The following is a 10,514-nucleotide window of genomic DNA, read 5'->3' as shown; positions in this document are numbered from 1 at the left end:
ACGTTACATACATGCTCAGGCCCCAAAAGCCAAAATGAACAAAAAACCCGGCACTCGAAGTGCCATTACAAACGGAACTCCGGTTCCGTCTCCGCAGGTACGAACAACCCCACTCGACGGGGGTGGGCCTGCAGAGCAACAGAAGACCGACGAACGGCACGTCGCCACCCGCCCCGGCAGAGGCGACGATGAAGACGTCTGTCCTGGGGGGCCCAACAGCAGCAGTGATGACCTCAGGACGGATGCTGCTGCTGGAGAGACCCCCGCCCTTGCCCAAACTCGAGAGGCAAGGACGGGCAGAAGGCCGTAGAGTCGGAGGTCGGTCCGTGGCCAACTTTGGCCGTCGCGCCGGCGGAAGAACCTCTTCCAGTTGCCGTGGCGAGAGGCGGCACCGGGAACGGCTCCGAGACTGCTCGGCGCGGAGAGCCGGGCACGGTGCAGCTGTTGGCGCCACGGGCAACTCCCGCCCTTCCCCTCCATCACTGAGGGAAGGAGCGGGCCACCGCCCGCGCGGGGACCAACCCCAACTCGGCACACGCCCCTCCTCAGCCCTGGTGATGAAAATCCTTGAGGCTGAGGGAGGGGCAGAGGCCGCAGCCCGGCTCGCTTTCCCCCACCATCAAGCCGGAGGTCGCCCTCTTGGGCGGCCGCCGGTGGAGGGGTGCAGCCGGGCTGCCTGATGAAAATCCTTGAAGCCGAACGATGGCTGAAAGGTACCAACTCCCACGGGGTTGCGTTCCTCCAACGATGGAGCGAAAAGACGGTGGTTTCCCCCATCCGGGGGCTTGGAAGACGGAGAGACACAATGCATAGGGGAGGAAGGAGACACGGTCGCCTTACGAAGGGGGTCGCCCTCCTTTTAAAGGCGACTCCCCCTGCTTGCACCTTCAACCGTCACGGGCTGAGTCTTCTCCAACACGCCTCCAAAGCCCTCCCTCGCGGCGCGGGGGCTGGGACCCGCCTGTCATGCAGACCGGCTCTAAGCAGAAGAAGCCGAACCGTCGCGCACGACGCATGCAACCACCCAGCGGTTACAAGCAGTCCTCCACTTTCGCCCGAACCAGCGGGCAAAGGGGGCAGGCGGCCATGCAGGCGGCATGCAACCGCGCCAAATGGACGCGCCTCTCCGACTCCTGACAGGCCAGCGCGACGGCCCAAGCCCACGCGTCGTGCAACTAGCGCGCCGGGTGCTGCATGCGAGCCGCTGCGCCACTCGCTCCACCACCGCGCCTCCTCGATTGCGGAACCGGTACCGCGATTCGAGGCGACACAGCCCACGACCCGGCAGCGCCAGCCTGGCGCAGTGGTCAAACGCGGTCAAAAATGGGCCGGCAGTAATGACGGTGGCAGGCGCGTGAGAGCAGCGGGCACGCCATCTGCCAAGCTCACGTCCCATCCGATGGGGCAAGAGAACCCCCTCTCACGGCGTGAAGACGACGCGCCCGTGACCCGTACCTCGAACGGCTCGCGCACGCGCAACGGCAACCTCGCCAACTACTCACCCCGGCGCATTAACTCCGCGGCTCGACGGAAGGCGCTACGGGCGGGAGCGGCTGGCGACGTTTCGCCTTCGCCAAAACGAACACGCCGAAAAAGGTACGCCACGACGTTCAATTTCGAACCCTTTTTCCCTTTTCCTTCTTTCTCTATCTCTTGCAACAGGGACCGGGAAAGAGGGTACCCTCAAAGGGATCCTTCCCCGTGAAGGGACTAGGCCCCGAGCCTCCCTACTGATCAGGGGTTCGAAGGCTGGCCCCCCGAGGGGTTCAACAGCCGCCTCAGATCGCGTGGGCCCGACACCCACTACTTGTCAGGGGTTCGAAGGTCGGCCTCTCGAAAGGTTCCACGACCGCCTCAGGCTACTAGGGCTCCGCGCCCATTACTGATCAGGGGTTCAAAGGCTGGCCTGTCGAAGGGTTCACAGTCGCCTCAGACGCCGAGCGAGGGATGACCAGGGGTACGTTCGATACATAACCAAGGCTCGGGCTGCGCTCCCGAGGTACCCTAGGACATTTCCGAGACCAGCGGGAACGACTCTGTAACGGAATCCCATCGGAGGGAGGCAACGAGCCCTCGGACCCCGTCGCTAGGGGACCGGGTCCGGCAGATCACCCGCAGGTACTTTTGGGCGTGCCTCCGGGCCCCTAGCCGACCCCTAACGAACGGGGCACGGACGTCCACTCGGATTACCCGATCGCAGCTCACCGGAGACACCATGTTCGGTGCCCATCGAGGGTAACATGGCGCACTCCCCCCCTCCTCCTTGCGGAAAGGCGACGTAGGGGCGTATATAAAAAAGCCGAGTCTGTCCCTGATCGTCCTCTCGCTCCGTGCGGAGGCTCGGGGGCTGCTCTCGCAAACCCGGCTCCGGTCGAACCGTTGACAGCGTCAACATACCAGCCCGAGAACTTGGGCCCCGACAGTGCACCTGGGCTACGCCCTGCTCGCATGAGGGAACCGACCAGACCAGCCGAAGCATTGCGCAAGGCATTAAGACCTCGAAGGAGTGAAACCACTCCTCCGAGGCCTCGGGGGCTACACCCGGCGGGTGCGCTCGCGCGCACCCACCGGAATAAAGTGCCACCGAGAAAGGCTGGTCCCCTTGCAAAAAAGTGCGACGCAAGCCTCCAAGCGAGTGTTAACACTCTCTTCGAGGCTCGGGGGCTACTGTCGGGGACCATAATTAGGGGTACCCTCAAGACGCCTAATTCTCAGCTGGTAACCCCCATCAGCATAAAGCTGCAAAGGCCTGATGGGTTTGATTAAGTCAGGGATCAGTCCATACGAGCGACTTGATCACGCCACGCCCGAGCCTAGCCTCGGGCGAGGGCAGCCGACCCTAAGATGACTCCGTCTCGCCTGAGGTCTCCTCTTTCACGGCAGACGCATCACCGGCTCGCCCGAGGCCCCGCCTTCGATAAGAAGTAACCCTGACTAAATCACCGCGCCAACCGCCCAAATCCCTGGGACCTTCAACGCAAAAGGTAAGACTGACGGGTAGCCAGGCTTGGCCAAAAGCGCCAGAGAAAACTCCGCCTCGCCCGACCCAGGGCTCGGGCTCGGGCTAAGGCCCCGGAAGACGGCGAACTCCAATCCGCCCGACCCAGGGCTCGGACTCGGGCTAAGGCCCCGGAAGACGGCGAACTCCGCTCCGCCCGACCCAGGGCTCGGACTCGGGCTAAGGCCCCGGAAGACGGCGAACTCCGCTCCGCCCGACCCAGGGCTCGGACTCGGGCTAAGGCCCCGGAAGACGGCGAACTCCGCTCCGCCCGACCCAGGGCTCGGACTTGGGCTAAGGCCCCGAAAGACGACGACCTCCGCCTCGCCCGACCCAGGGCTCGGACTCCGCCTCGGCCTCTGCCGGACGATCTCCGCCTCGCCCGACCCAGGGCTCGGACTCTGCCTCTGTCTTGCAGGACGGACTCGACCCCGGCTTCGGAGGAGCCTCCACGACACCCGACCTAGGACACGAGACCGCCACGTCAACAGGGAGCGTCATCATCACCCTGCCCTGAGCCGACTTGGGTCGCAGAAGACAAGACCGGCGTCCCATCTGGCCAACTCCGCTAGATAGGCAATGATGGCGTCCCACTAGGCCGTGACGACGGCGGCTCCCAGCTCCCTTACGAAAGCAGGGAGACGTCAGCAAGAGCACAGCTGTTCCAACAGCTGTCCCTCCGTCAAGCTCCATGGCTTCTCCAACAGCCACGACGCCACATCAACAGGGTGCCAAGATCTCTCCGGCTGCCACCTTGGCATGTACTTAGGGCCCTAGCTCTCCCTTGCTAGACACGTAGCACCTTGCTACACCCCCATTTTGTACACCTGGCTCCTCTCCTTACGCTTATAAAAGGGAGGACCAGGGCCTTCTTAGAGAAGGTTGGCCTCGCGGGAACGAGGGCAGGGGCAGGCGCTCTCTTGAGGCCGCTCGCTCCCCTCACCCGTGCGGACGCTTGTAACCCCCTACTGCAAGCGCACCCGACCTGGGCGCGGGACGAACACGAAGGCCGTGGGAACCTCCGTCTCTCTCTCTCTCTCTCTCTCTCTCTCTCGACCCGGCTCCGGCCACCGACCTCGCTCTCCCTTCCCCCCTTTGCGCTCGCCCACGCGCTCGACCCATCTGGGCTGGGGCACGCGGCACATTCACTCGTCGGCTCGGGGACCCCCCGGTCTCGGAACGCCGACAGATTGTAACATTAAATTAGGCAAACAATGCAGTTTCTGAAATCTGTACAGAATTTGGGCAGATTCAGTTACTGAATTTGTGAAGAGCATAACTTCTAAACGATCAGACTTATGGCTGTCAAATTTTAATACAAGTAAGATAATAAAGTTATCTACCACTTTTCTATAGCACATATCTACAGAAAACACAATTTGGTTTATCAAACATACATCACGGGGAAATCACTGCGTTAAATTAATCAAATAAGGACTAATAAGTAGACTTACTAATTTTATACAAGTTATTTCGCGCGTTAGAATTACCGTACACAATCAACAAACATATTCACCACAATAATCAAACCCGGTATAAATGTGTATATCTATTGCGCCCTTCACACACTAATTTGTATTTTTACTTAGACATCATATGAACAACACTAATTTTACCCGCGACCATAACCATGCGCGTCTAGACCAAAACAAGCAAATCACCGTGATTACGAGCTTAACCAAAGCCATCTAACAGTCGGCTAACTAGAGCAACGACATAGACCGCTAAATAACATACACGTCGACTTGCCTATTATTATCGCAATCCGAGACTCAACATACACTGCCACATTTTTATAAACACACATACTCACAAGTATTTTCGCACATCGACCAATCTATACGAATCGTAAACCACTGATCCCCAAATCGCAATCACCATGCATTTATTTCCCAAATCACGAACGCATACATGTTTATCACACGAGCCGAGTATTTCAATAATTATCCTAAAATAACTAACTCCATTACACACTTGTATCACAAACCTACTTGACTTACTTGGAGTGTCCGCTCAAAATCGTGAGCACAATCATACACTATATGCGAAGCCTAATTTATGGAACGCACAATACGCATCGTCTCGACTCGACTTATAAATATAGAGAAAGCGGCAACTACTTGGGCATGTCACCACCTGTCTATATAAACCAAAACAATTTTTACTATCGACTAAGAGTTCTAAGTATTAAGCACATTATTACTTTCCACGCGCAAATAAACCTCAACTTAACACAAGTGACACCGATAGATTTTTACTAACTCGTCAGGCACATATCCCGGTCTCGCATACAACCATATTGTGGCGTGCACTCGAGACACTTCGATCAATGTGGCGCGACCACTAATATATGAACCCCGACACTCATGTATTAATAATTCATCCTCCACGCAAATTAGCATTGTCTAAACTACTCGTCACATTAACAATTATATCCCCTATATAATTACGAATCCCATCACGTTGCATAAAACAAATACACTTTTCACATAAACACATATCGACGCATTTCCCAAAACAAAATCCGCATTTTGTAACTTAGTTTTCGCATTTAAACAACGCATCACATATTTTTCCTATCAAATATAAAAATATAAAAACATCCGAGTTCTTTTCTACTTCATTTTCTTTCTACTCGCGTCCATTCATACAATTATATTTTCACGCACATATTCACGTCATCGACTAAATCGTAAATGAAACAAAAGCAACCTGGCCGGATCAGTGAGTCGCATGTGTTGTCCACCGGCTAGCATTTCGTCGCATAGGTAGAGCACGAGGCACGACATCGATAGCTAGCTGCACACAACAACGTCGATTTACTGATTTAGTCATTTCATCGAGCAAGAGAAGTGCGGGACAGCGAGGAGCTCACCGCGGATTGACGGCGACGCGCAAATGCTGCGCAAATCGATAGCGTGAGGCCCGTCCTGGCGAGTGCGACGCAGCGAAGGGCGTCGCTGCTGCTGCTGCGGCATTTCGTCGAGCACGCCGAGGGCGCGACACAGCGAGAACCCATGTGGCTGCGTGAACTGGCGTCGCGGCTGCTGCGCGAGGTTGACGGCGAGCTCGCTGCGGCTGCTATTTTGTGGGGAAGAGAGTAGGAGCAGGGGACATCGGCTTCGACAAGAGCAGGGAGAGGGCGCAGGCAAGAGCTACTGCTCCTGCGGCAAGGGACACAGGAAGGTGGTCGGCGTCAAGCTCCTGGCCATGGGGCGAGCTCAGCCATGGGGAACACAGGAACCGATGGATCCCGGCCGTGCATATGAACTAGGCGCCATGGAAGGAGCTGGAGGGGCTGCAGCTTGCCTGCAGGGAGTGGGGCGCCATGAGGAGGAGCTATGGCGTGCCATGGAAGGGAGCAGAGAGTTGTGCTCGAGCTCTGCGTTTTCTGGACAGAGGGGACAGAGTTCCCATGCACCAGCACTTGGGGAAAATGGCGGCCAGGTGGGGTTGCCGAGGGGGAAGCCCGAGCTCGCAGGGGGAAATGCAGCAGGGGCGCGCGCCGGCCATGGGGACCTCCTGCTCGGCAAATCCCGCGCACGAGCAGAGAGAGTCGCGGCGCGCTGCTGAGGACGAGCTGCTGCTCCTTGCTTGGGGAAGAAGGGCGCCGCCGAGGGAGGTGAAGCCAAGGGGAAGGGGTTGCGCGCCCATGGAGGAGAGGAGGAGCTGCTGCTCGCCTGCACTTGGAGACTCCCTGCTGCTGGCGAGGTGCGCCAGGGAGGCGGCCATGGGAGGAGCCCTTGCAGGACTGGTCGAGATCTCCACCAACGACGAGAACTTCGGCCACCAATGCAGCCAGGGCAGAGGCGAGCTCGGTCTCCAGCCTGGGCGTCAACCTCTTGAGCTTGGACCTGAGAGAGGGAGCGCATGACCAAGGGGCTGGAGTTGGCTGGGATGTGGAAGGAGAGAGGGAGATGGCTGCAGGGAGCCTCTGCGAGCGGGGAAGAAGAATGCACTGCCTGGCGTGCGTGAGGAGTCTGGCATCTGGCGTCTGGCTGATTTAACAAGACGCTGCTGGCATTCTATTGGTCGGGATGGGCGGCATTTCTTACTGGCCGGCTGCAGCCATTGGCGCATGATTTGGTGGCCAGCCACAGGCCGGGGGCTGGCAGTGGCAGCCAGCGTTGACTGCTAGCCTGAGTAGACCGTGGCGTGCGGGAGAAAGGAAGCAGATGCTGGTGAAACAGATGCTGGTGAACTATATTTTTTTAAGAGAAAAAGGGTCGATTGCTTAGGAGCTGAGTAATTTTCGTTTGATTTTTATTCTGAGACAAGAGTGTAACACCCGGTTTTAAAGAACAAAGCCGGGTGCATCTCATACATGCGCCAAGAAGACAACATATATAATAACAGAGTGTATAGAGATAAATGTCATAAAACATCAGAGTACTTATTACATAGCGGAAGTCTTATTACAAAATAAAGATAAATATAAAACGAACTAAGGATCGATGGCGCCAATGTCGACTGAGAAACGCCACCTAGATCAGATCGAACTCCTCGGTGTTAGGCAGCTCCTCTTCAACAACCTGTTCTTCTCCTGTGGGGGGGGGTGTGAGACAGCAAGAGTGAGGTCACATACGATCATAGCTCAACAAGTCGTGGGGAATAATGTGGCATGAACTCACCAAAGGTGGGAGTTCATGAAGTGTAAGGCTAATCAATGAAACAGAGGCTAAGGCTGAGCATTGCTTTTATAAGTTGGTCAAAATTTTATTAGCAATTACTAAGTGTAAGTAAATACCAAACCTTAATAATAATAAAGAACAGTAATAATAAAATACTCCCAAATGCGATACAAATGTCAAATTAAACTTAAGTTCCATAGTTAATCATATGAGTGTCCGAGCCGCTCTTGACCGTGAGCACGGCTAGTATACTAGTTTTACACTCTGCAGAGGTTGCGCATCTTTACCCACAAGTCGTGTATCCCATGTCGCCTGGGTTTGCAAGGCCCTTAGACACTACCAAGGTGAATGGCTAGGGATCCACTACGAGGCCTTTACAAAGTTCCACTAGCTTCCGAAAACCCGCTACAGTTTATGGGAAGATCCAGTAAAGGGTTCCTGGCTGATAGCCATCGCAGCAAAATCAACCAGGGACCTCCCCGCACTGACCTCTCCCCTACTGCCCTTGCCCCTTTCGGGTAAGGTAGTCTTCCACTAGCTTTCCTAATTAGTCAGCCAAGGGCGTCCCATTAAACCCTTGTGGTAGCACTGTTTTCCCGGGTGGTCGCTCCATGTTCCCATTAATTTAATGATCTTAACATGAACAACAATAATAACAAGATAATAACAGAATAATCATGAATAATGAATCTCCATACCCAATCCACATAAAGCAATAGCAAGTACTACCCAAAAGTATTCCAGGGGTGAACAAGGTATAGAGGTAATCAAAACTGGGGTACATAAAGGATCCCATCAAAATTAACCTATGCAGATCATTAAAATTAACAAGAACATGGCTGGGAAAAGTAAGTGATCAAGGGCACAACTTGCCTGTAATGAGCTCCTGCTCAGCTACCTCTACTTGCTGAACCTCAGTTTCTACAGTGGCTTGCTCGTCTACCCGCATCAACACAATACATACATAGTATAGCCAAAATCAACATCACACCACACAGATGAATGAAATATACAGTAAAAATCTACACATTAAAATGAAACCATAGGAACTGGAATCACTGAATTTGGAGTTATAGAATTTAAGTTATGAATTTCCTAAGATTTAAGGTGATTATAATAGGATTAAATGATAAATTTATTTTCTAACAGAGTTCATGTCAAAACAGTGATTCTAAATGGTAGAGAATAATATTACAAAATTTTAGAAATTGGAATGACTCAATTTGGAGCAAAAATGCATTTTCTATGAATTTTACAAGTTTCTAGATTTGTTTTTGTATTAAAAATGAATTTTAATATTAATTTCTCTGTTTTTAACACCCTCTGGACTGGGCGTCAAATTCCAGAAAGCTCAGGGGGTCTGGCGTAATTTATCCAAGACACAGAGAACAGTGACAAATGGACGGCGGGTTGGTTTTATGATTCTGCGGGGGCTCTTTAGAAAAACTGCCCCGCGAAGGGGTATGGGCGAATCTCGGCCGATGGATCGCAAACGAACGGCCCCGATTAGATCCACACACGGCCGAAACGGTACCTAATCTATACCGTCGGATCTGAGTTCAACGGTCACGATTTAATTATGCTAGATCTAACCCCATCCATTAGATCAGAGATCGACGGTAACCGAGCAACGTGACGAAGGGGTACACTATCTTCTAATCTCAGCCGTTCGACAAAAGATCAACGGCCCGCGGCCATCTCTCCCAACTCACCTGACGCGCGACGAAAGCGCCGCCCACTCACGGCGGCCTGCCCGCCGGAGTTCCCAATTCCGGCCAGCACGAGCGCCACAACCCGATTCAATCCCCCCCACGCACAATTGACGATCCCCAGAACTTAATGCCCCCACTAATTTTGGCCGAGATCGAGCGTAGGACCCGACCCCCGGCGCGCCGCGGCGGTGCCAAAGCCATCGTCGGCGACCACGCGAATTAACGTACCTCGGCCAACTCTGAGCTACCGTAAACGTACTAGAGGTTCAAGCGAAGCATGGGGAGGAGGACTCACCGAGGATAGTGGTGTACGCCGAGCTGACCACGCGGTGGCGCGGATCCGCGGCGGTGACAAGGCACGACGAGCAATTCCGGCGGGGTAGAGCCAATCCAGGGAGTGAGAGACCCGGGGACACCACCGAGACGACGTCGCGATCACCCGGTTCGAGCACCGAGGCACGCACGTCGGTGAATTGGCCGGTCAGCTATGGCGGATGATGTTATGCCTTGGCGGCGGCGCAAAATCGTTTGGGGAACTAGGCTTGCGCGAGCGGTTGTGGGCGGAGGAACGGGTCACGGGGATTACTCCATTTATCTCCTAGAGTCCGAGGAAGGAGGGTGTTCCGCGCCCGGCAATGGCGGCGAGCTTCTCGCGCGATCCGTTGACGCGAGCAGCGGGATGACAAGTGGGACCGAAGAACCAGTGACTCAAGCAGCGGCGCGGGTGATACACTGACCGAACGGGCCCACGTGTAAGTCGCCCGGGCGCGGTGGGTCGCGAGAACTGCAGGCGTGGCTGACGAAAGGGTCCCGCCGCGCAGCGAGAGGAGGAGACTGCGCGCAGCTGAAACAGAGGCTGGCAAGAGGGGCCCGGGTGTCGGCGCCCTCACGTGTATGAATGGGCCGCGCGAAGAGCATTCCTTGGTGGGCCGAAATCGTGGTACAGGGCCCAGGTAAGGCTTATTCCCTTTTTCTTTTTATTTTTCTGTTTTCTTTCTTCATTTTCAAACCAAATTTGAATTAGTTCAAACTTTTGTGGATCCTCTTTTATAAACTCTATTTTTTTGCCATTAGAAATACTAAGTCTGAAGGTAATTATTTATACATTTTATTTATATTTTCCTATCCCTTCTCTTTTCCTTATTTTCAAAACCCTAATTTCAAATTTAGGGT

General features: G+C 54.4%; 1 pseudogene; it reads left to right on the top strand.

Moving 5' to 3' along the window:
- Positions 1–6,265: 6,265 nt before the first annotated feature.
- Positions 6,266–6,844, top strand: LOC118472164 (uncharacterized; annotated as a pseudogene).
- Positions 6,845–10,514: the final 3,670 nt, after the last annotated feature.

This window comes from Zea mays, chromosome 6 (genome assembly GCF_902167145.1).
Source record: "Zea mays cultivar B73 chromosome 6, Zm-B73-REFERENCE-NAM-5.0, whole genome shotgun sequence".
Lineage (NCBI taxonomy): Eukaryota > Viridiplantae > Streptophyta > Magnoliopsida > Poales > Poaceae > Zea > Zea mays.
Note: the sequence above shows the minus strand (reverse complement) of the source record. Positions and strands in the feature narration are given on the sequence as shown.